This window comes from Centroberyx gerrardi, chromosome 21 (assembly GCF_048128805.1).
Source record: "Centroberyx gerrardi isolate f3 chromosome 21, fCenGer3.hap1.cur.20231027, whole genome shotgun sequence".
In the NCBI taxonomy this organism is placed as follows: Eukaryota; Metazoa; Chordata; class Actinopteri; order Beryciformes; family Berycidae; genus Centroberyx; species Centroberyx gerrardi.
The window spans coordinates 16943215-16965748 of NC_136017.1; positions in this window are offsets into that span (position 1 = coordinate 16943215).

Below are 22534 nucleotides of genomic sequence, written 5' to 3' on the forward strand. Positions count from 1 at the left end.
ATGGACAGTTCAATGGGTTGTTAAAAGATAGTCATCCATAGCATGGCTCTTGCCCCTATCAATGCCATGCAGATGTACAGCTCCACCATCTATTTTGCTGCATTTAAGGGTGCGATCACACCTATAGTTTGTTTTCTTTGGTAGTGGAAACGTTTTTTATATTTGGTTCCTTTAGGTTCCCACTGCCCAATTACAGGAGAACCAGGCTTGTAAACAAAGGTCACATGGACTCACAAGTAGCTTGTTTATTGGACAGAGTTTTGGTAAGCTGTCATCCTGCCATGTTAGAGATTTTGGCAGCAGGGGAGGAGTCAAAACAAATCTGATTCCAATTCCTGTAACTTTAGCTAAGCATGACGGACTTGTGTACGCTCTTCTTCTCTGGTGTTCATACCGGTTAAGAACACATGAAGAAATAGCTGCATATGAGCATCAGTCCAGACCTCATTTTGTTATGCTAGGCTTTCCAAGCATGAGGAACTGCTGACTGTCAGATGTCAACATCTGTCTCTTTATACCCATAAACCTTTGTGTTTTGGGGTCATTTCCTGTAGTTGGTTCAGATTATGTTCTCACTCCTAACAAACCGCACCTCGGTTCTCGTTAGAGGACGGAGACTCACATTTTCAGGCGTCTCGGTGCCGTTATTTGGTGCCACCTGAGTTCAAATGGCATCGTTCTCACATGGCCAAACCAACCTAACTAAAGGAGGAAATGCTCCAGTGATCAAATAAACCCCTCAGAACATGCTGGGTGTGAACCATCTCTCCTGTCATTTGCTCTGTTGCACTAGTATAGGGTAAGAATAACCCTTATGCAATGAAACGCAATGAACATTTCAGCGCCTGTGAATCTTTCTCACAGTGATCGTCCATATGCAGTCATTTACAGTAAAGCCAAATCCTAGGTTACCTTACTGTACCTGCATTCACATCCCAGAATCCAGCCACTAATAGCGTTGTTGTTGGTGTTGATACATAACTACATAACTGAAAGCTCACCAAAGATGATGTCAGCATCTGTCGAACCATTTTGTTTCTGTATTTTTCGTGTGGTTACTGTTTTCCAGACACCAAAAAGATTTCCTTTTTTGAATAATCTGCCTCTACACTCCATGTTTCTCTAACCATTTAATGTAAGTCTGTGATAACGTGTGTGACGTGTCACGTGGTTGTGTTTTGTGTATTGTTCTACTCTTACAAACCAAACAAGACAGAATCCCAAATTCGTAAATCATGTGTTTTTTCCAGCGCTTAAATGTTCAATATTTCATGTCCTGATCCAACTTGGATTTGTCTGTCTTGTTCATTTTTAAATCCCCTTGTTGTACTGTATGTTGCAACATCTGTCTGTAAATCCTATCTTTTTCATATATAAATATATATATTTCATTTTTTTTTATTCTTTTAGAGCTGTGAACGTCCTCTTGACCTTAACCTTCAGCCTCAAACTTTGACTCGATCATACAGAATGATCATCACACAGTACATACTATATAACTTATTTACTTTTAATGTATTTTGAATTCTTCTCATGAAATATTTTTGAATGTTCATTCCTTAGTTCCTAAGTTGATAGGTGGAAACATGTTTTAACTTTGAGGATGTGCAAACTTATTCCCTAGCATACCTTGCTCTAGGCTCAGGCCCTCAGGGGTTTTTGGAGGTGCCAGCCGATTAAGTTTCCACAGGATTTGCCACTGGCACTTTTTAAAAGGGAACCAATGACTTTTTTTTTCTCCCATTGACCTTGAAGTAAAGCAGACGTGAATGAATGGGGAAAAGATGGTCCGCTGTATGTCGGTCCTCTCTGTCCATATGTTGGTGATCGGTGACCTTCTGCGGTCCTGGATGGGTTTGTGCACTTTGTTATTGATTTGCCCCATATAATATAGCAGGAATGTGGGGCCTAATGCATGAGCTCTACTTGTAAAGCATGAAAAAAAGCATCAAATAATACAAATATAAAACATGTAGAAAATGAGTCAAGTCACTGATCTAGAGATTTAATAAAATGCTAATATAGTCATTTTGTATGGTTGTCTTTGCTTTTAAATGAGGAATCCAGCAATGGTAAAGTGTTTTGAACTTAATGTTGACACCGGAGTCTTAAACTTGCAATAAGCGATATCAGACCTTATAACCAATCCTGAAACTAACTTGTGCTATGTGGAGATTTCATTGAGACATAATGATATAAACCAATATCTACACAGCAGCCAGCTGTGTTGCTGTTTTCACCTCTTTTCTAAAGCTTGTTGTCAAATTCTGCTGCGGAAAACAAAGCTTTCCCATTTTTTTTAAAACTAGCTTGGCTCCTCCCTAGCTGTTTAGAAGCAGCTCTCACCCCCTCCCCTTCTTGAATTTTTTTGCATAATGGCAGAATCGATGAAGCGAGGGAGCAAACTTAGCAAACTAGTAAACTAGCTACCTACCTCTTCACTTTGTTGGACACGTATCCTCATACATCTGTCAAAAGCGAGACCGGTTGCGGCAACGCTTCTCCGTAGGTATGGTTAGCTTAGTTTAGTTTAGGTTTCAGTCACCCTCTAGTGGTCAGAAAATTTCACTATTGCAGCTTTAAAACTACAGTATGCAACTTTTTGTCTTGAGGCAGCAAGTGTATTGTTGGTCCTGCCCACCTCCCCCTCAATTGGTCAACTTTACACCCCAACTCTTGTCACTCATACTGTGTCTCTGTGGGATAATACAACACCCTAAATGGAAAACCCAGCAGACTAGCTAGCATCCTACCTGTCTAGCAGTAGAGCAGCCAGCTCTCTGTCGCTTCACAGCCCTTTCATCTCCTCTAGATGGCACCAGCGAGGACAAACAACCTGAACATTCAGCTTCACTGTTCTTTCTCTTCTGACTGCTTTCCTCCATTGCTATTGCTGTGACTTCCTGCTCTGTGGCTGCTAGCCTCACCTTGATAGCCACAACCAGCTCACCATTGGCCAAAAGCCAATTTCAGGCCAACGAGGGATTTAGGCATGAACACACAGACTGATAATGTAAAATATATCCTATTTATTTATTGTTTATTACTTTGAAAAAGTTGCATATTGCAGCTTTCAAGCAATGCTTCTACATTTTTAGACATTTTATGAGCATTCAGGTGTAATGTCAAAATGCCAAAAGTCTCTTCAGTACAGAGTAAAATACTGGGAATGGTGCAACGCTTTTGTTGTTGTTGACATAATGCCAGGCAGCTGCTGTTTATCTGCTGCTATCTAAAGCTTTCCTGACCGCCGTCTCCACATGGGGTGTTAAGGCCTATTACTTTGTGTCATATCAGCCACTGGCACCTGTGCAACATGAGAGAGCGAGATAATCTCACTGTGGATTACCTGTCCTCTCTGCGACACCAGGGAACAGCCAAGCCCCTACAAAAAGAGAGACCTTTCAATATTGACTTTTTTTTTTTTTTCACATGCATCGCTGGCCCCATTCCCTCCCCAGCCCACATACGGTAGCATAAAACAAAATGTAGAAGTTTTTTTTTTTTGGTCTGATTTCCAGGCCTTGGGATTTCAGCTGATGGTTAGAGTCTGGCAAAAAAAAAAAAAAAAAAGTCAGAAGTCAAACAGCTTCAAGGTTGAAGTGGGATTAGTGAAAACAGCTCTTCATACTTCCCCACCTTTCCTCAATTTATCTGCAAATTATGTTCCTGGGGTAAGTCTCTGAAAGGTGAAACATAAAATGGACCTTGTCCTCAACAAGTTTAAGTCTTCCCTTCGACCACTTTATAACACTTGAGTGTGCCAAGGTAACTACATCGCTTTTTCCTAGTCATGGTATGCAGCTTGCAATTTTTTTCTAGGTGCTGTTAGTGCTGGTTATCTTGATTTCTAATTTGTTGTTAGTGTTTGCAAGATCTCTTGTGTTAAACTATTTTCATCACCCTTCTGCTTTTTAGAGTAGTCTATCAATTAGCTTCTTGAAGGATATGACTGCCTAATGGAAAATTTCCTATCTTTTTAACTTTAAAAGAATTAGAATTTTAGAATTTTTAAAAATCGTGAAATACAGAGACTTTTTGCACTGTTAAATAAAGCTTCTTGACATAAAGTTCCAAGTAAAAATAGGCCACAAAACTCATTAGAAATTGACACTCTGAACAGCCCTTACTGTGGAAATCAAGAGGTAAATTCAGACCTTTCAATCAATTTCATCACAGTTTACAACACCTGAGAAAGTAATCTTCTACAAATCATGTCTCTTGTTTATTGAGCATCTACTTAAAGAGTAACTTAACCCCAAACCCAAATCTGTACAAAGTCTGACATCTAATGGTAAAAAGCATGCTACTGAAATTGCCATCTGCTATTGGCTGATCTTTGGTGCCAGGTGATGTCACCACCTGTTGTACTGGTGAAATATTTTGCTCAGCGATTCCCAGAGCGAAAAGAGTTCCAATGTGTTTATCCCCTTCAGAGAGGGGGAGGAGGGACAGGAAGTAAAGGGGTTTATGGGAAATGTTGTCTTAATGTTGAGAAACACTAGCACTAACAATGCCACTGGTGTGAGATGGAGGCTACCCAATCATCTGGACCATAGTCTCATTTGTTTATGGTAATTATACCATGGTAACGCTATTAATTTGACAATGATATATTGATGTTTAAAATGCTACACATAGCACCTTTAAGTATTGTTTCTGCTCTGCCTTTGATTTAAATTGGTGGGGGGGGTCAGAAAGAAATAGTAATTTAAAACAAATTTCCTGCATTTCTACACCACCTAACCTCTTGGATTAAGTCAAGAAACAGCAACCCTGTATAATGTTAACCAAAAATGTAAAATTATGTTATATTACTAGATTTCAGCATTGAGGTACTTACATTCATGATTTTGCATAGGCATACTAACCTAAAAACCTATTATTGGGAATCGCGAGAAAGTTTCAGAGCGACAGACACAGAGCGTCCCCGTAACCATAGCAACTCACTCTCACGCCTGCCTGCGTGCGCACGGCGCGAGAGGAGAGGGAGAGACGCAGAAGAGCCGCTGACTGAGATTACTCTTACAATATAATAGATTTGTGTATATTTCTCGCTATTCAGATGGTCTGAATAACTCTCTGCTGCACGGTGCTGCTCTGTCTCGTCTCGTGCGCTGTCAGTGTCTCTTTTCGCGCCACGACGTTATCAGTTATGAATTTGTTTTTCACTGCCTGAGAAAATGGACTTGTGGCGTGAGAGCGTGTGAAAAGTGTCAATTGCGTGAGTCTCACGGTCAATGCGTGAGAGTTGGCAGCCCTGTGAACTCGCTTGACATTATTATGTATGAAATTGCCAATCAGATTTATTTACTTCGCCTATTACTGTAATCGAAGGTGCCGGAACGCCGTTCCGGCCCACTTTAACCCCTGTGTGCAGCCCTGGGGCATAATTTCCACTGGGGACAGGGGGGACATGTCCCCCCCTCTTTTCAAAATCCCGTTTGTGTCCCCCCCACTTTTTTAACCGCAAAAATCGTGCTTAATGCGCTACTGTTTGGCCAGCCGTCAGATTCTGGCTGAGAATGTGAATTGAGCTGCTGATTGTAAGACCCTGATATACTCCAAAAAAAATTGCCACGGACGAGTAGCGGCCACAGACAGCCTGCCTACGCGGTTCTATAGTACATTTTGGCGTCTGTGGAGTGTTGCCAATTTGGCGACTTTGTCGCTAGACTTAGTGACTTTTCAGACCCCCCTGGCGACTTTATTTCTCAAAAGCGACTAGCGAGAAATCTGGCGACTTTTTCTGACCATGGGAAGCAATGTTAATGTGTTGAATCCCAAAGCATATGGTAAATTGGTATGGCTGATGCCGGTTTGCTCTACTTGCCTGTCTAATCCAGAGAGGTCTGATAGTCACAGCGCTTCCCAGACACAGTGTAGCCCCCCTCCCTCCGCTGAGAGCAGGGACTGTAGGATAGGGTCCACTTGTAATTGCTACCGGCGTACGCCGAAACTGGCCCGGGTGGGCGGAGTCAGCATAACAAGTGCAGCATTATATATTGATATGCAAATTATCGTATGACATCATCTGGCGACTTCTAGCGACTTTCTGAGCAGCCAATAGCTACTTTCCTTGGAAAAGAGTTGGCAACACTGCTGTGGACGCGGACGTGTTCCACGCATGCGCACTTGAAAGATTGCTCACTGAATGAGGCAAAAGACATGTATTTTGAGTGACACTGAAAAGGTAGAACCAAAGCCTATCTAATCTCAGGTATAACCAATACTCATAATAAAGATAACTACACACTAGACTTACATAAAAAAGCTAACACATTCATTGGCAGTGCTCTTATAGTATTGACAGTGTGTGACTGACTTCTAAAAAACTTCTAAAAAGAAAAGTTTCATATTCTTTGATACATTTTGTATATGTTTGTTGTGATTGAAGTTGCAAATGACACATTATCTATCGATAGTGCCACAATAATGTACCATAGATCTGTCAGTCCTATTCTTCAATATATATATATATCCATAATTGAATAACTCAACATGTGAAGTTCAGTAAAGTTGTGGGTTAAACAATACAGAAAGAAAGAAAGTTTTTCTTATGCATATTTAGTATTATTCTGGCAGAATTTAGCATGATGACCAACTTAATTATTTCCCAGATTTTGTATTGGTTACTGTAATCCCTAAATGTATGTAGAAATGCAGGAAATGGGATTCAAATCGTGAATTTTTTTCTGGGGGAGTACCCAGTACCCCCAGACTTCCCGTTTTATTGTGTCCCCCCCACTTCTCAAACCAAAGTTACACCCTTGGTGCAGCCAGTTATAAAAGTTTTTACCTGAAAGTAAAATTATCATTTATGGCTTCGGGTTCATTAAACAATGATCTTGGTGGGTCTGTAGAAGCAAAGCACTTAAAGTCGAGATGAAATGGCATTTCGAGAGTATCTAACTTCCGTATCGTGACGTATTTCCGAGTGAAACAGGAAAAACAGGCGGGACATAACGTTGGGAGGAATTTGATTTGAACGTTGAAAAGTGGGCGTGTCATAACACCCGAAGACACACCGAAGTACCATGCTGTTGCTAGCTAGCAAACTAATGAATCTTAGCTCTGTGCGCTAAAAGTTGAAGATTGATTGATGGGTGGATGTCATGATATTATTGGTTGAAATTGGTTGAGTCCTGCTTATGTAAGCACACGGCATATTTTGTTTTACAGGAAGAAAACATGATTGAATTTTGATATAAGAATACAAAGAAATTGATTTTTTGTATTTTTTTTGGCATAAATGTTGTTAAATAGGTGCACAATATGACCGGGGATGTGATCTAAAAGGGTTAAAAAGGCATTTTTCATTTCATCTCAACTTTAATGTTTAGCTGCCACATAGCCTAGGTGTCAGGCCTTGTTTTGAATGTTCAGTTAATCAATTTGAAAGCGAAGAAGTGACTTCAATCCAACAAGATAAATATAAATAAGGACAATTTTATTCCACCCTCCCCCTTAGCATAATATTCCACCTGAGGAAGCAGACTTTGGAGCAACGCCCATGTATCCTGTCCCCCTCCATCAAGCTCTCTGGCTAGGTTGCTGAAGTTGTCCATCCATTAGGACATCTCTTCATTTGTCACAGCTCGTTTCCTGAGCAATCAAACCCCATTACCCACCTAATGGGCCTCCTCGTGAACTTAATGTACATACAGTACTCAGCAGATGGTAAGGGAAACTGCTCCAACCACTGTTTCTTTGTCTTTCCATCTCAGAGCACCAACATTGTAAAACTGCATGCACAAGGGTTTGAGTTTGAGCATTTCCAATTACCCCTGTAAAATATTTAAAATTGGATATTTGAGTGTAATGTTGCATTTCTTCCTTTAGAGGTTTGGATAGTAACTGGATACCTGCATCAGCTTTACTGCAGCTATTCTGAATGAAAACAAAATGTATTCTTTACCTGATAAATAAAATAATGTATTCTGATTACAAATGCTTTCCCTGCATCAGAGAATTACTTCTTTTAAAAGTCAGAAAAGATAGTCATTATTTCAGCTATGAGTTCAGCTCCTCTATAAATTTGCTTGTGCCTCCCTTGTTTGAAAATTTGTTGCATGGAAAACAGCTATTGACTACATTGCAGGTTTTAGGTCTCTGCAGACAGTCCTGCTTTGTAATTGCAGCAGAGCTAAGACGTTGTAAACTTTCGTAGATGGTGTTGGCAAAGATATTTTTTTACTGTCACACTTATGTTAATACCAATATTTCCCACATACATTTTGCCTCAACTTCCCTTCTCATCCATACAACAGCGGCTCCTTATGTTTAATGAACTTAGTAAATACTGTGGTGATTAAGTTGTTAATCCAGTGTAAAGGACTGGTAAACACTATTGGGAACAAAACAATAGTTATGGATGTGACTGTGGTTCTACGAAATCTGTCTGCAGGAGCCATATAGGAGCATGGTGGTGATGGTCAGATCATTACTTGCAAGTTGCAGCATCTGGGAAAAACTTTTCTCATGGATCTCTTAAATACAGTGGGAACAACGTCAAAGAGACTCTTTGATTTTAAAATCTTGATTTTGTGCCCTCAGGGAATACACTTTTAAGATAAAATATCCAAGTCTTCCCTTCTTTTTCTAATGTGGTCAACATTACCACCTCTATGGTTGGGTTTTATCTGTTTAAAGGGAGGGTTCAGCGATTTTATACGCCTACCCTATCAATCACTAATCAAGCCCCCTCTTAGAATGTGCCAAACGTTTTTACATTAGCGCTTGCGTTTCTGTGAAATCAGCAGCCACCTCATATTATCATTTGTTAGCAATGATAGCACAAGTCAAAGTCTTAAAATCACTTGCAAGCCATTCTGTATACTTCCATTGCTGTGATAAGAATATATAATAGAACTTGCTCAAAGCACTTGCTCAAAGCACTTGAATGTCAACATTTTGAAAGCAATGGTTTCATACTCTCTTGAACTTGCACTAGCATTGCTAACAAATACAAGAGGCTGGTGCTGATTTCTCAGAGACAAAAACTCTGATGTAAAAATGTTTGGAATGTTATAATAGTTGACATGGTTAATAATAAATTGGATAGACCTGAAGTGAAAGTCACATGACCACATCTGCTTCTCTGACACATGGACAAAGGCCATGCGCCAAAACACATTCTGCATTCTGTTTACTAAGAAATCTTTGTTGTAATTACTGAAGGTGTTGCTGCAATTTCCTCTTTCCCACTGTTACCTGACCATTCTATGCACCATGCTAGTGGGTGAAGTTGTACCAGAATACCATTTCAAGGCCATACATATCAACTCCCAAGGGAGTTAGCTCTGGAGGTACACAGTTCTCCCTATTTTCACGCTATTTCGCCTGGATTACGTCAAAGGAGGCACTTTTGTAGAGCGTGCTGGTGTTTCTGCAAGCTTGATGCTAACACGACTTCTGCATTCTAAGTGCTAGCATAATCCAATTAGCTGGATCATAAACAGCCGGGATATGGAAAATCAAATGTTTCTGTAACAGTATAGGGGTTCCTTTCAAGTTTTCAATGTAAAAAAAAAATCTTAACTTCTGCTACTGTGAGCGCAAAACTCTGTCGCACAGGTAGGCTAAACAAACATTTAAAAATCTGGCAAGACCTTCTCAGAATCTTTAGGAGACACTCTTCATTTCAGCATACATATAATCCACCAAGTAGCACATATTTCAATAAAATGTCATGTTTAAGAATTGTTTCACCTGTTCACCACACCACAGAGGGCGGGTGTGCGAGCAGTGTGAACCACTTATAGAAAATGAGATTTTATTGAAATAAGTGCTGCTTGTTGATTGGATTATTGCCAAATATTATTATTAATAAGGCCTCAAGTCATGTAGTAGCAGGTATGTACTTCTGCGGATATTAAGCCAGGCCATATTACATTGCCAGATTTTTGAATGGAGTATGGTGTGGCATTTTCTCCATACAAGATAGAATGGCACATATCACTGCTACACTCAATTCAAAGTATGACCATATACACATTGCACTGACTAGTAAATTCAATGAATTTGTTCATTTAACAGCAAAAAAATCAGGTTTAGGATCATCAATCCTAATCCTTCCTGTAGGCAAACTGAAGCGGGTCTTGATGTTAGCTTAGTTAATTGTTTGATTTATCCAGAACAATGCTAAATGATCTGAGAGCTGACAGCAATGGACCCAAAAGTCTTTGGCATGGATTTTTTATGGGGGTGGAACAATACAAGAGATTTTCCTTGCCTGAGGAAAAAAAATAAGGAAGGGTAACATTCAGGAACCAATTTCTCCCTCCAATCAGGCGAACACGACCATCCTTGTTTGGAATTACAAAGTAAACTCTACTCACTGACTGAGACAGCGACAGAGAGAATAAACAAAGTGTTTCGCAAAGCTCGTCAGCACAAGTTTAAAGAATGATTGGCTTTACACTGCTTAAGATATTTTCATTTTCTTAGCAAACTGCTAAGACACTTAGCTATGAGAGGAATGAAGAAGAAAACGCAGATATCAGCTTTTTCTGTCACTGACAAAGCATAGAGGGCCTGCTGTTGTTGGGATGAGAAATCTTGAGAATCAGACTTGGCAAAAAGATGGTTAGCCTCATTAGCACTGAGAGACGCCTCATTGATGCTGGCATTGGCAGAGCTACAGGCAGTGATCTGTTTCCCTCGACAATCCCCGAGTCACTGCCCTGTAACCGATCCTTCAGTTTTCCTTTGTAGATTTGTTTTTTCAAAATTTTACCTTTCTTCTTCCTTCTTTACAGCTTTAACATAGTCTAGCTTGTTTCTTTTAGTTCTATTTTATCTCTAGTTATCCATGGCATGTCATTGGAACAAACCTTAACAGTGTTGTATGACGCTATACTGTCCATACCAAAATGTAATCAGTAATGCAGATAGAAAAATTCTTCAACATTCTTCAACGTCAAAACCTGACTATAGCTGATGTGACAGATTTTATGTCAAAATCCATAAATAAATCCAAAATCCTTATCAGTCTGAATCAAGCTATAGTTCAATAGTTTCAATAGTTTTCCCTGACATCTTCTTTTGATCACAAAAGAAGTGATGAATTGAAACTTAAAGACTTATTCCCATCAGACATGTCTCAATAAAAAAAACTATTTTGACTTAAATTAGTTTGACTTCTTGGACCTAAATTTCTATCTATCCATTTCTCTGGATAGAGCAGTTTTGGATTTCACTCTTAAGTCTCAATACATCACTTTCCCACCAGTAACCACACCCAACACCAAAATAATAATAATTTGGGAAAATAGGGTGAATAAATGGGGATGGGACACTCTTCTCTGTTTGCAGCCCCACTTTGTGATTCAGGCTAATAAGATGACTGTATTTTTACATTAAAAGCTTGCCTAATGCAGCTTTAAATGAGACAGACAGTAGGAAAACTGACAAAGACCCAATCTGCAGTAGGAATCGTTAGTGCCTCTTTCTTATCTCTAAATTATAACCTCTGTGGATGACCTGCTCAAACATATTAATTGAGTATTTTATTTGTCATCCACCTGAGGATGCTTTGGGGAATACACCCCCCCCCCCCCCCCCCCCCCCCACCCACACACACACACACATAAATCAAGTCATCACTTGATTCTAGACTTTTACAGGCTGGGGTTCGACCAATATTGGTTTTTGACCCGAAAAAAATCCCAGAAATTCCAAGAAATTCCCAGCATTCAGTGTTCCCCCAGAATTCTATTCTTGTCAGGGTGGAAAAACCTTTGCAACAGCATTTAGACCATCATGGATCACTACAACTCTCCATTGAAGCTCAGGATAATGATAATAAACCGTATTATTGCAAGGAATCTTATCAAAATGTGTCATTAGAATCAGTTCAGGTTAAGGTCTTCCCATAGACAACCAGTGTAGTATTGATCAATTCTACAATAAATATGTAATCAATCAAACTGCATCATATCCATCATATCAGAGGCGGACTACACTGACTGACTGATATCCAATTTGTAATAAATGGCCAATATCTGCCAGACATACAATTTATTGGTCTAACCTATTATAGACATATTGTTATTGATTTTTACATTTAGCCAGTAACTATGAGTAATCAATAAAAGCAGGGATCAAATCTGAAATTCTAAACACAGTATCTTGAACATGATGGTGATAAGTATTAGCATCCAACAACCTCAGCCAGCAAGGTACCATCAAGGAGATGCGATCACCTCACATAAATCACACAGCATAGGTCAATGGGACCCTCTACTTCGTTCAAGGCCTAAATTTCCATTTTAATTTTCTGCTCAGCGGAGTTGATGTATGCGGTGACACAGTGAGTAGCCAGGCTCTTCAGCCCGTTCCATCCCAAACGCCATTATTAAATGACGATGACCTTTCCTTGCTGGATCTATGAACAGCAGACTCTCTCACACAAGGAGCCAGGTAGGTGTGTCTACTGCGCTGACACTAGAAATTTACCATCCGGTGTGTAGAGAAATGTCAGGAGACTTGCAGGGTGATTTTTTTTAGTCATTTCAGGCTTGGGGTTCGACCGATATGGGTTTTTGAAAGCTGATACCAATATGTTTAGAGTGAATTTACTTTATTCCAGTATTTCTTTAAAGAGTAACCGAACCCCAAACCCAAATCTGTGTAAAGCCTGACATCTAATGGTAAAAAGCATGCTATTGAAATTGCCATCTGCTATTGACTGATCTTTGGTGCCAGGTGATGTCACCACTGTTGTACTCTATAGAAGGCACCAAAGATCAGCCAATAGCAGATGGCAATTTCAGTAGCATGCTTTTTACCATTAGAATGTCAGGCTTTACACAGGTTTAGGGTTTAGTTACTCTTTCAGTTTGACTATTTCCATGCCAAAGAATACAATTATTCAGTATTTCCCCCATAATTCTATTCTTGTCAGAGCTTCTGAAACAGCATTTAGTCCATCACAAGACACTCTCCACTGAAAGCTATAATAATGAATCTCTTTTAGCTGGGTTAGCAGCTCTTTAAAGAAGGGTGTCCCCCCCGCCCCTATTAAATGGTAGGGAACCTCTAGGATACAGCCTGTAAATGAACAAATATAGGAACCACCAGTAATCCCAAAATATTAATATTTATTGCGTACATGAAAACATATGAACATATGTGGAGTATACAAAAGCATAAAATATACAAAAGCACAAAATAATGAGATGGCTGTGAAATGCAACACGGAACATCCTCTCCCTGAAGAAAACATTGTTGGCGCAACGTGTATTGTGCATGTATCCACTCAATAAATATTTATATTTTTGCATTACTGGCAGCTCTATTCCCTATTTTGATTTTTTTTTTCCCCCTGAGCGCCTTGCCTAGTGTTTCCACACTTTTGCTGCCTTTAAATGAATAATTTACAAAAAAATGATTGAGCAATTAAATGGAAAAATAAAATGTGCAAAGGAAATAAAAGGTTTTTACCATCTTCATGTATCAGTCAGATGATGAGATGACCAGTCAATATCCAATATTTAATAAAAGGCCAATATTGGAAAACCTACTACAACTGACACTTGTCTTATTGACTAGTAAGTCAATAATTTTTTGTCTCACTAGATTAAAAATTCATGCCAAAATGAAGTATCTTGACAAGTACTATAACTCCAATTTAGAGGATGACGGTATAATTTGTACTTTCAGTGAACTTGAGGTTACTTTATTTTTCTCCAAACATTATAGAATATTTTACATGCTTGTGTTATTAATAGAGAGAACTGTTGTGCACAAATATGAGTCCGTCAATGCTTGACCACTCACTATCATGCCAAGAATCCGCACACTGTTCACCAATAGGAAAAAAGATCCTTTTCTCTGAGGCAAAAAATATATATTTTGAATGATCCACATGCTGTTCAAAATGCAAAGTACAGAGTGCTCAAGTGACAAGTGCTGTACAAACGATCACATCTTCAGCATATTTTGCATTCCCATGTCTTAAGATGTGAGGAAAGTATAACAGTAGAAGAATCTTCTCTCTGACAAAGAAACCCCCTTCTGCTAGACCTTTAAGTAAGATAGAATCATTTAAACAAATAACAAGACAGACTATCTATGCTGGGCAACATTTGCATTTTAACGTGCTTGATTCATGCTATGTTTGACCTTTCCATGCAATATGCTTGTCCACCTGTGGTAGAAGGTGCCACCAGTTCGCAAATGCCACCATCTAGCAAAAGTTCAAGAATCAGTAGTGACATCCATATGTAATCTCAATGATATTACAATTTTAAATATCCATGACCAAGTCAAACGATATTAGAATATTTACCGTGCCGAAAGTCTGTTTGAGCTGTGGTGTGAGAGTGTAATGTGAGACATGAAACAATAGAGCAGCACATGCTAGAAACTTCATACTTACACAGGTTCCCCCTAGAGAGTAAATGATCTGATTAGCTTTTGGAGCACTTTGCTGCATAAATTTGCATATTAATGAGGGAAAACTAATTTTCTTGACGCTACTGTAACTCCTTAATGCTTTAAGATACAGAGTTGATATTAATATCACCCATGTGTTATGTGAAGACAAGAATGTTGACATAGAAATATTTGCTAATTAATGCATTCATTAGTGTAATTACCTAATTACCATACTTGGTTAAGGTTAGTATGTTAGCTCAAGTACCTTTTGTTTTTAATACTGGTATCTAGTCCCTGAGGTGGCTATGTTGGATGTCATTTCATATATTTATTTTTGACTATGCATGCAATCCTGTAACCTTTATGAAGGCTATTTCAGCTGAAACACATTAGTTTTTAATATTAAAGCTTGTTCAACTGTCCTCCAAGAGTAGCTGAATTTTTTAAAACACATTTTAAAAAAAATCAGCAATATTTTCAGAGTGGCCCTTTACTTAAAAGGTATACATTTGCACACTGATAAGTGATAATCTTTGTTTAAATGAGTCCTGGGAGAGAACACCTTCCACTGTGAGGAAGTGATGAAGCATACTGCCATCTTGTGGATGTTAATGTTCAGTGCAGCATCAATTTTATTTCTGGAACCGGCTGTCTTCCCAATGCCTCTCTTGGAAAGGGGTGAAACAAAATCTCTTGCAATTCACACTTCTATTAATGTGCTTGGATAGTGTTGTCAAATATTTCATATTTGTGTATTATACTGCTACTATTTTGCACCCTTTCATAATGCTGTAATTTGTATTTTTTAAATTGTCAGCTGAGTTGTATTTAATACCCACCACCTAATACGCAGCTTGTGGAAATGCTGCCTTCAAGTGCTGTCGGAAATATCCTAATGAAGGGTTCAGCACACATGAATGGCCCAACAAGGTGGTAAATAGGTGTTTTCTATGATAGATGTGAGGTCTAGCAGGCAAAGAGCGTGGAAGCCATGTCAACAAGTGATGGCAAAAAAGATGTATTTTATTTGGGGTCCAAGCACTGCAGGTGCTGGAACCCTGTTGTTTTTGTTAGGATTCTCTCGCTTCTTCTTTTTCTGCCTTAGTCCTTTCCTCAGAGACCGTACTGTGTATACTGTGATATGCCAGCGCAAACACGCCCATAACCTGTTGCAACTGAGTGCAATTTGCCCCTGTTTTGCGTCTGATTGCAATTATCAATGTGGCAAAGTATAAATGTTGTAGAGAAAAATGTTTTTTTTTAGACCGCGAGCTGCAAGTCCTGACGGACGAGGTGCAGAGGCATTCCTCAAAACTTCAGGCAAGAAATTTAACCGGGACTGAGAGAAACCATATTTGGGATTTAATATCCCAGTCTGTCAGTTCTGTTGGTGTTTCCAAACGCACACCTTCAGACTGCAAAAGCAGATGGCATGATTTGAAGCGGAGAACAAAGGAGAATGTAGGGGAGCTTTATTCATTTATTTTTCATGACACAATTGCATCCTGTCACTGCATCCTTTGTTTGTCATTGCATCTCACTGCATCCCAAAATAAACTAGAAGGGCATTCGGAGAGCGCAGACCTCTGCCAAGGCCAATCCAGTCTTCTATGATATGCAAATGTGCAAGCGCAACCAATATACGGATCCGCTCCAAAATTTAATGGGTTCTTCCTTGGCCCATGCTACACCCTTCCACCAAGTTTCATGAAAATCGGGCCAGTCGTTTTTCCGTAATCCTGCAGACAGACAAACAAACAGACAAACAAACGCACTGAAAACATAACCTCCTTGGCGGAGGTAATACTGTAAATGAGTTTGAGCGGGGCTGTCCATGGTGCTGAATCTTTAGGCTAAAATAAAGCCCACTGTGCTGACTAGTGAGATAAGTGAAAATATTTTCAGAGTGAGAAATTGAGTTGTATTGATTGTTTGGTTGTACTGATTTATTTGCTTTTGTTTGTGAAGCAATCTGTGTTAAAGTTCTATAGTAATAATAATAATAATGTCAAAATATTATTTACAGACAATTTTATTTTTTAGGTCACACAAAGGTGGAATTGTTGCAGAGACATTTGCAAGGTCAATTCAATTCAATTCTCAGTAACGTAAATCAACAAGTGATCAAGTCTGGGCGTGACACCCCTTATAAATCCGCTTCAGTTACCACCAACTCTCTGAAGACTCTAATAATTTCACTCTAACTGCGTGTGGCAATTAGCGCCGACCTTTGTGAATTGGACTGTTTTTGCAATGAGGCTCATTTGCATAGAAAGGGGCCAATTTTGCGCCAAATGTATGCATATTACCTAATTTAAATACGTGCAAATAGCACAGGAGCACCGAGACGCTATTGCGTGGCAGCGCAGTTAGCGGTGCATTTCACCCTTTGCGAGTGCTTTGTGAATTACACAGTATCTTTTTTTCTTATTTGCACAGGTTTAGCGTCAGCAATAGCCGCGCAATCCTTTTGTGAATTCGCCCCTGAGTCTTTAATTTCCAGAAGCTCCTGCTAACAAGAGCACCAGTGGTCACTGATGCTTTTACTAATAAATGATCTGAGAGAGATCATTTAAGATGGAACCATATTTTACAGGCCGAAAATGAGAGGAAACATTCTATCTATGTGTCTGTTTATCTTAGAATCAAACCTTGTAAAATACGACCCATAAGGATGAAGAGCTCTATACACATCTGTTAAATTAGCTTCATTATCATGTGAGTCTTAAAGTGAGAAACTTACTTTGTCAAGATCCATGGTCCTCTGAAGTGGACGAATAAAAATGGTGGCATGTCCAATCTGGGTTTGTGGATCTTTCAAATGTTTCACATGGTCCCCCTCATTGGGGCAGGGGATGAGGATGAGTAAGAATGAAGCTGTCCACTCACAGCGGGGCACCATCGCCTTGTCCACCCCCTTCCTCCAGCTGGGTATGGACCAAACATTCTTGCAACTTCAGCTAGGATGGGATGAGAAAGACATGAGCCTAATGGGTCAAATGAATCATATCAAAGTTTATTTGTCACATACACACTATACAAGTGGAAGTTAAATGTCCATTCCATTTCCAATAGCAGTACTAGTCCATTAGTAAATTAATTCTGAAACCAAGGTTAAAGCCCAAGGGATCAGAAATCAAGTGTGTGAGGGTGGAGATATGGGAATATGGAGAGGAATATGGTACAAGTACATAGCTGTGTAAATGAGCATAATTAGCCTCCTTCACCCAAAATTTCCATTAGGCAAACTACTCATTAACCTTTTTCCACACCCAAGATGTACTTTCTTGCAACTTGGTGGGGTGGCACATACAGTAAGCATGTTTTCTAGGAACTTATTTCACATTTCCTGCAGCCCATGAAACTCCCTGTGTCCAACATCTGCTCACTATAGACAAAATAAGACGAGATGAAGCTGTAATAATCCCAGTGGGGAAACTGGGTCGTCACAGCAGCAGAACAGGAAACACCGCAAGATGTGTTTTCATTCCAAACCCTCTTCAGAGACACATTAAACATGACACAGCCTTTCTTTGGTAAGTCGTGTGTTCACTTGCTGCCCCCCAGTGGATCAGTCATCTTTGGACAGACCATAGGTTGTGGATGGCCTGTGCACAGCAGGACTGTTCTCAGCTACTGGTGAAACATGTTTGCTTCTGTATTTGCTCACTGCTGTACTTTATTGTTGCAAGGAAGATTAAAGAAATGTAAATATGAAACAGGTCACCAATCTGTCACCATTCCCCCAGCAGACCTACAAAACAATGAATACATAATAACAAAGATCAAGACATCACACAACATCCATCTAACAGTTGCATCAATATACTGCCCACCCAAAACAACACAAAATCAAGTATTCTTCTCCAAGCTCACTCTCCGACTCTCCTCAACAATGATGACCCAACACATATCTGTTCTGCCACCTTGACTAAAAGGCAAAAGATTAAGTCATCCTAGACTTAATCTTTTGCACCTCAGACTTAGCCACATAACTTCACAGTTAGTCACGAGCTTGGCAGTGACCGCCTCCCCATTCTTGTCTCTTTCAGTCTACAATTTTTGTGTTTTTCCTCTACATGACCTCTACAGACAACACATAATTAACCAGCTATCAAATATAATATAAAACCCCCATAATCTGGATTAGACATTCACCGAAGCCTGGGAACCCACCACTCCGCTCATCACCACCAAACCACCACAGCAACAGCTTCTGTCTGACCTGTCCAAAACAGGTCAGACAGTGACTTTACAGGTCCATCAGTTGCTTCGCATCTAAAAATGAAGAGTTAGGCCCCTGGAGAAGAACATCAACACCAAGCTCATAACCTCCACCTTCTCTGCATCCTTTTCACCACAGCACCACATGTATTGAGTGAACAGTCCGTCTCAATGAAAACCAAGACCAGATACATCGGTAAAACTTCTTCTACAACACCCTCAAAAATAAAAAGTTGTGGGAATGCCTAGTATAAATGGAGGGAGAGCGTCACCACCCTATACATCTAAATTATGTCCTCTGCACTGTATTTTTTTAATTTCCAGTGATTCATTTTCCCCAGGATTTTCTAATTCTTTGACCAGGAATTTTCAATCACTCTGCGTGGCAAAATACACTGAATATGGCTACAAAATATAGGGACATCTCCCTAGACATCGAGTTGCAGCCCCTTTAGTGCAATTGGCATCTCAATTGTCTCCAAGGTTAAAAATCCTTCAACTTGTCTGCTTCTGTTTATCTACAACTCCTCCTTTGTGATTGGTATAGATTTAATAAGGAAAATCAATTAGGGATAATGGTTTTTAACTCGTGATCTCGAGATAACGGCATTAAAAAAAAAAATTGCAAGCACGGCCGTTCTCGGCTTCTGTAGATTTCAACACTAAAATTGTGCAGTTTTCAATTAGAGTTGGCTGTGAATTGGATGCTGGCTAACTAGCGTATGTGTTGCCAGGTTAGTTTCATTAAATAACCTTCCAAAATACATTTGTGTAGGTTTCATTTTTGTTTATTTATATAGCCCGTTGTCACAAGCATGTCCCAAAGGACATAGTAAATTGATATATAAAAACACGCACTTCCCGCTAGGAGTCCTATATTTTATTGTTATGAACAGCAGGAAATGGATGGATTTTGGTGTTACAATATCTAATCCTAAATGCCTCTACAATTCAAATAGAGGCTTGATCTTAGTTCAAGTGTTTTACATAGGGAAATTTGATATCAAACAAGATTTTCTAATTGACACTCCTCTACAATTCTTAGATATTGACATTGGAGTGCAGTTTATTAGTAAAGCATGTCCAGGCAAATCCCAGGAAACAATTCTCTTAACTGTGGGTGTGTTAAAAAAACCCAACATAATACATTTTATTTGTAGAGCTAATCTCAGTGGGCATCTCATTGGGGCACCTATCATCAGACCCAAAGAATCATCTTAGTCTTCTACCAAAAATATTTCAAAGTCAATATAGGCCTATGTTTCATGTTTCATGGCTTATGTCCTATGTGTTATAATGTGTGGCTGAAATAAAATGAAGATCTTTACATGCAGCCAACTCACTTTCAGGGCTCATTTGTCATTCACAACGGTCACAAAGCTGTGTTGTGAGTGTAATACCTGATGGAGTGTTTTACTAAAACAGAGGAGGAACTTCCTTGTGAACTTTGGTTGTAGTTGTGAGAACTTAACACCATTTATCAGAAAAGGTCTTGTTGTCCTTATCAATTGTTGGACAGAGTTTGATCATTCCAAGGCGGAATTCGCTCCATCAGCCAATACCACCAGGCTTCTCTCTCCTCTCCACCAGCCAATACCACCAGGCTTCCCTCTCTCTCCTCTCCTCTCCTCTCCTCTCCCCTCCCCTCTCTTCCTCTCCTCTCCATCGGCCAATACCACCAGGCTTCTCTCTCCTCTCCACCAGCCAGTAACACCAGGCTTCTCTCTCCTCTCCTCTCCTCTCCTCCAGCCAATACCACCAGGCTTCTCTCTCCTCTCCTCTCCTCTCCATCAGCCAGTAACACCAGGCTCTCCTCTCCTCTTCTCTCCTCTCCTCTCCATCAGCCAGTAACACCAGGCTCTCCTCTCCTCTTCTCTCCTCTCCTGTCAACCAGCCAGTAACACCAGGCTCTCCTCTCCACTCCTCTCCATCAGCCAGTAACACCAGTCTTCACTCTTCTCTGCTCTCCTCTCCACCAGCCAGTAACACCGGGCTCCTCCACTCTCCTCTCTAAGCAGCCAGTGATGTCTAACCAACCAAGTACATCAGGCTCTTGCCTTCAAGCAGCCAACATCGACCACCAGTAAGTTTCTCTTGACTCTTTTACTTACTGCTGTCCTATCTCTTAATACTTTCTTGCCATTGTCCTTCCTGATTATAGATAACAGGAAACTTCAGCTTGCATTACTATGTATAATATGGACCTCACTATCCCACCCTTCTTTGTTGTTTTTCTCATCGTAACACCAGGCTCCACTCTCCTCTCCACCAGCCAGTAACACTAGGCTCTCTTCTCTTCTCTTCTCTTCTCCTCTCCTCTCCACCAGCCAGTACCACCGGGCTCCTCCACTCTCCTCTCTAAGCAGCCAGTGATGTCTAACCAACCAAGTACATCAGGCTCTTGCCTTCAAGCAGCCAACATCGACCACCAGTAAGTTTCTCTTGACTCTTTTACTTACTGCTGTCCTATCTCTTAATACTTTCTTGCCATTGTCCTCCTGGTTATAGATAACAGGAAACTTCAGCTTGCATTACTATGTATGGACCTCACTATCCCACCCTTCTTTGTTGTTTTTCTCATCCAACAGCAACATCCTGGTCTCTTCTACTCTCCTTTTTAAGCTGTCAACAGGAGGCTCTACCTGCAAGCAGCCAATAACCCCTGGCTCCTCTTATAAAGTAAGTCTTACCTGATCTTACTTTGACCAGTTTACTACTGCAGTTGCTTACTTACTAATTTTAATTTCCTGATCATAGATAACAAAAATTAAGTACTGCTTGTAATATTATGTTTGATGTTAATATCAGTCTCACTGCCGCCCCTTCATTTTATTTTCATCATCCAAACTGCAATGCCCTGCTCTTGTCTGGGGATGGGACGATGTGCTAATCTCACAGTTCGATTTGATTCACGATGTGGGATTCATGATTCGATTCAGCCACGATTCAGTGTGATAAAATAAGATGAATACAAAGTATGATTGTACAACATTGCCATTATTTATTTGACAAAACTATAAATCTTTTTAGCAATGTGTTTCTTGCAATGGTAAAGAAGAATAGCAGCCCAATCAGAATAAAAATGCCTCATATAACCACCTTAATCAGAATAAACTGGCCCATTCTGAATGAAATTTCATTCTGTTTGAGAGGGCTGGTATAACCCTTTCATAATCCGGTCTATGGATAAAATTTCGTCATGTAAACACTCGTTCCAATCACTTTCTTTTGTTGGAATAGGCTGCACTTGTTATTAACACCGGGGCGCTCGGGCTTGTCGTTTTGATATCAAGTGCTGACTTTGCCTAACCGGGACAGTTTCGGCATACGCCGGTGACAATTACAAGTGCACCCAATCATTGTGGTGCAAAAACAAACGTCTCTGAAACTTTTGGAGTCGAATGTTCTGATAAAGCTGTTTTAGAAAGAACAACAGTAAAGCAATAACGATGCCAAGCGCCCGACCATCTTTTAAAAACGTAAGCCCATGTTAGATTCTGTAGGCTATTTTGCGCATGTCAGAAACTTTTATTCTGATTACCTACTGTGGAGCATATAAGCACACACCATGCGATCCTTATTTAGCGTTCATGTAAACACCTGCAGGGGAATCAGGGTCTGTTTGGAAGCCACACCGCGCTGTGAAAGAATGCTGCCACTCGTCTCACCGGCCAAGCTCTACTCAAATATCCTCTTCCTTATCCGCCATGTCTGCCGCTTGCCTTCGCGGTTTTGCATTGCAAAGTGTTCGCACCCTCCGCTGGTCAAACTGTGTAATGGGTGGAGAAGGAGAAGGAAGGGCAGAGGCAGGCAGATTACAGTAAACGGCAGACATTGTAGCTCACAGGGTGAACTGTACGTCCGATGCACATCGTTATATTCCACGATGCACATCATCATGATTTTACATCGCAAATTATCGCATTAC